The sequence below is a fragment of the Monopterus albus genome, unplaced genomic scaffold, assembly GCF_001952655.1.
Source record: "Monopterus albus unplaced genomic scaffold, M_albus_1.0 scaffold241.1, whole genome shotgun sequence".
In the NCBI taxonomy this organism is placed as follows: Eukaryota; Metazoa; Chordata; class Actinopteri; order Synbranchiformes; family Synbranchidae; genus Monopterus; species Monopterus albus.
Genome location: NW_018128121.1, coordinates 119,220 through 124,395, shown reverse-complemented (window position 1 = coordinate 124,395; position 5,176 = coordinate 119,220).

Genomic DNA, 5,176 nt, shown 5'->3' with positions numbered 1-5,176 from the left:
GGGGTTAGAGGGGGGTTTAGAGGCGGTTTGGTCATCTGGGAAAACCTGCAGTTTGTATACATTTTTTTGTAATAAATTTTTGTGACCCCAGTTCTGATACCTCGTATAAGCTGTTACTATTTCTCCTAATTATTCTTTAAACAATGAGGTAAGGTACAGAGTTCGGACATCCACAGGAAGCTCAAAGTAGACATGCTGCTCTGCTCCTTCATGTCTACAGGAGTAGAGGCGGTTTGGTCATCTGGATGTCTTCCACTGGAGGTTTTCCAAACATATCCCAATGGCAGGAGGCCCTGGGGCAGACCCAGAACATGGTGGAGGGATTGTACAGTATATACAGTATCTAGCCTGGGAATGCCTTGGAGTCTGCCAGGAGAGAGATATGTGGATCACCCTGCTAAACCTGCTGCCCCAGTGACCTGACCCCAGATAAGTGGATGATAATGGTTGAAGGGACAATATTGATAATTTTGTGAGGTCTTTATTAAAATTTTTTTAAAAAGCATTATGAAAGCAATGATACCTTGGGCCACATTACTTTGCTCTACAAAGCCAAAATGCAGCACATATTTTGCAGAAACTAGGAGAGTTGTTGAAATGTTTTACTATATAAAAATGGTACAGAAATATATAGAAGTGTAATTAGTGAAAAAAGAAGAACAAAGAAATAAAGAAAACATAAATAAAAACCAAATAGCAGTGACACCTAAAGCAAATTTGCCCACTTTTTTTTCAATTGTCTGTTAGTTTAAATGTTTGTTCTGATGCTCCAGCATCTTAGTAACTGAATTGTATTACATAAATAAGACAGTATCCAAGTACAGTTGTCATAGGGAAAAGAGTAACTAGCCTAGTTTAACAGAAAAGCAGTAACAGCTGCCTGTTGTCATGTAATTCATATGGTTTGCTTTGGTTAAATTACATTTATATCACATTTTTAAATGTATTTAAAAATTAATTTGTTAAAGTAGCTTGTTAGTTCAAAAGGACAAGAATGTTGAAGAGGAAATGGGTTCTAATAATAGCTTAAAAAAGGAAAACGGTTTTTGCAGTTTATTATAGTTTATCAAAGTTTAAACTTCAAACCCTTTTTTCTTGACAAGTTACTGTTTCTGTAGTTGCTATTCTCAGCCTTGTAAGTAATAGTCACTATCATCATACATGTCCTTCCAAGTCCAGAATCTGCAATGTGTCAATTAGGCTGTGCGATTTTGTCTAAGAGACAGTCTGGCTTTTGTGTTACTGTCAGTACCTCTAGAAAATCAAGCCCCCACCCTCCACCCCCTTTCCCCATTTTCTCTTCCCAGGTCATGTTTTTTGCCTACTGGCTGTACTTCTACATCCTCTACCCCCCTGATATTTTTTAAAAGCCAGACAGAGGGACTGGCCCAGAAATACAGCTCTGAAGATGGATACAACTTGCTGTCACCCCTACTGTTTGCCCTCTAGGGACCTAGCCTGATTACAGCACCATCATTCTCTCTCTTTTAGTTCTGGACACACACAGAAACACACACACTGTTGTGGCACTCCTCTTTCAATGCACATCTGTACTTTGCAGCTCATTGAATATGCTTTTTCAACATTATTATTATTTTCTAAGAGCCTTGAATTTGTGTGGTCTCCTGTCACTGTATATTCAGACTCTCTGAAGTCTCAGACTCAGAGAGAGAGATGACTGTGGAGATATTGTTCCTGATGACAGCTGGCCAGTCACATAATTGGTTGTCACTCTCTATCACTGATGCTTCCATTGGAGCAGAAAACTAGTCTGGTGGAAAAGAATCCACTGCTACATCTATAATTCAACAGAGACACAAACTGTCTTCAGCCAGCAGTTTTTACTTGGCAGAACTTACAGCTTATAGTAAGCTACTTTGCACTGGTGCATGCCAGGTACTGTTACTACAGCATTTGTTTCATGCCAGGTCAACAGGAGCAGTAATTGGACCAAGGTGGGTTTGTGCAAACAATTGCTAAACCTTGCTCATAGGAAAACACATTTTTAGAGCAAATGCTGCATTGGTCAACTTACCTGTTAAATTATTAGAATCAAGAACCTACATTATCTGTTCCTGACAGATCACTGGCTCCAGTGCTGACACGTTAGAAACACTATACTGAGTGGCAGTCAGCTGCAGGAAAAACTGTCGACAGCAGTATTTCTAGTAGCCATCCAATTAAAGAAAATGTTTGACATCTTGGAAAATATGCTAACTTGCTTTCTTGTAAAGACTTAGTTAAAGTCCCCATGGCATGCTTGTTTCCAGCCATTTAATGTTTAATCTTGGGTACCTCTAGATTATCTTGGCACCCCTCAAAACTTCAAATAGTCTATAATTTTTTCAGAATTGTAAAACCAAAAAGCCTCTTCCTAAAAACGAGAGGATAGTTTGTGAACGCACACAACTTCTGCTGCTGGTGTTGTGTCGCAAGTGGACATCATGATGAACCGGAACAGCATTGATTAATGGTCATTTCTCCTCCATAGATAGGTATACAATGGTATATGTGCCGATGAAAAGAGATGTGTAAAACTCTAAACAAAGCGGGTAGTTGAGAAACCCCATATTTTAACTGGCATAATGCAGACACAGTAACTTCTCCAGCCTTACAACAATTCTCTCTAATGTTACAGAAACAAGGCATTAACAGACATGCAACATGTTTTTTTAAACTTACCCTTAAGTCCCACCAAAGTGGAAACATCACACCTTTTCAAGTAGCTCAAAGGTCACTAAATCCACCCCGTTGTCGCTGTGTCTTCCCCAACACACAATCCCAATTCATTTTCTACCGCTTAATCCCTGAACGGGGTCACAGGAGCCAAACCAGGCCGGCAATCGGGTGAAGGCGGGGTACACCCTGGACAGGTCGCCAATCCACCACAGGGCTAACACATAGATGAACAACCACACACACGCACTCCTATGGGCAATTTTAGAGACACCAATCAACCTAAACTGCATGTCTTTGGACTGTGGGAGTAAGCCAGAGTACCCAGAGAGAACCCACACAAGCATGGGGAGAACATGCAAACTCCACATAGAAAGGTCCCGGAACCTTCTCACTGTGAGGCAACGGTACTAACCACTGCGCCACCATGCTGCTGCCAATCCCAACCTAGTGAAATTAATTCCACCATGTAGCGTAGAATCCTCTTGCCAACCTGCAACGCATTACAGGCAGCAGACACACTGGCCTCAAGCAGTCAAAACAAACAGATACTGTGCTCCAGGGGAATACAGTGTTGATGAGCTGATCACTAACTGCAGCAAGGGCTTCATTGGCCGACTGCTCGTAGGTTAGACCCGGTCAGGTAAAACAGCGAGTCCCTGTACAGGAACATTCCTGGACATGCAGTAACCTCGGGCCCTGTATTTTTCTTCACATCCTCCGGTCACAGTGCAGCAGAAGGAGGGAAAATATATCCACAAATCTGAACCATGACTGAACCATGTTAGAGCACTGACTGAACGAAGATGAATGGAATTTATGGCTGAGATGCTGATGACTTGCATGTCATTGCATACATTCCCAGGTTTAGCTGAGCTTGGATTTCCCCTTGGTTCCAAGCCGAAGCATGATGGCATCTTCATTCAGTCAGTGCTTTAACATGGTTCAGTCTCTGCTAAGTTTCTTTACTTTGGAAGATGAATAAAAGTATATAGAAAAAAATAATGCTGACCATCTCACTATCTTCCAGGCTACTTTGTTTACAGATCTCCTTACTTGTGCATGAATTTGATGTCACCAATGTGGTGATGACAAATAAGACTAACCAGAGGGGAAAGAAGCCGGGCCCACCGTCAGTGGGAAAGCCATCAGAAGACAGTTAAAGGCTAGTTTAGCTGGTTATAAAAAACCCATGTATACACAGTATCTTTGGTAGGAAAGCGGTATTGGAGACAGATTGTGACAGGAAGCTGGAAAGAACCCACACAGGCACAGGGAGTACATGCAGACTGTACAGAAAGGCACCTTCTTGTTGTGAGGTGACAGCGCTAACCAGTATGCTGCCATGCTACTCATTTTTAAATTTTAAACTCTGCTAATAGTGTATTCACTTCAGACATTTATTATAGAAAGTAACACTGTAACACACAAATAAAAGTTCAGCTATACCGACCACAGCAATCATTGAAATCAGTGAAAGTAAAGATGGAGAGGATAATGCGTGAGCTGTAGACAATGCATATTCTGCAAAGTCTTTCCCCATGCTCAGAACAGAGTGAGCCTAGGCAAAGCTTCATCTTATGGGCCCGGCTTCCTAATTGCCTACCTACATCCACTTTGATCACAGAGGCAAGCTGAAGAAATTCAGAAGAGTTCTACTTCAATCACACAGCGAAGCTCCGTCTGTGAAGAGATACAGTGTAGTAAAGCATCGTGTGCTGAAAGACTTTTGTATGGTAATTTATTAAGAGGTGGAGGGCGAGGGAGGGTTGTTTTTCAGAGGAATCCTTTGAAGTTTGCTAGAAGTGTACATGGATGCATAGCAAGATTATAATATACAGGAATAGCTGTCCTGTCCTAGGCAGAGATGAAACAATTAATAAGTTCTTCACTTATGACCTTCAAGTTTGAGTCAAACTGTTGTTGTTCCAATCTGACTTGAGAAAATTTATATGACAGATGAAACTGCTCTGCCGTTCCCCATGACGACTGACAGCCATGCCAGGCTGGGGTGTGAAGTCCTCCATTACACAGCAGCTGCCTTCGTGTCTACACGTTGTTCAGATAACATACATGAAGATTTCAGCTGTTCTTATACTTCTTCTTATAGCAGTATGAGACCTAAGCCGACTGTGAGGAAATCATAGAGTGTATATAAAGATGGACAATGCATCACCACTTCCTGCCAATATGCAAAAGTGAAGCCAAAGCATCTTGAATATGGGGCTGCCATCCTGCTTTTGTGACACAATTTGTAACCAGATTCAGACCAGTAGCAACCAGTGGAGCTGCAGTATCAGGCTGTCAGTCAAAGCTGTCAGCAATCTGGAATACACCCCCTTTATACATCCTCAAATAACTTATTACAAACAAACTTAGCAAAAAAATGACCACTTGTACACAAATCAGCATGCAACTATTATGGTTTTCTTACTGTGAAGAACCCAAATGTACATAGATGCTGGACAAGGAGGTTAGGTGAAAAGACTTTTTAATGAAA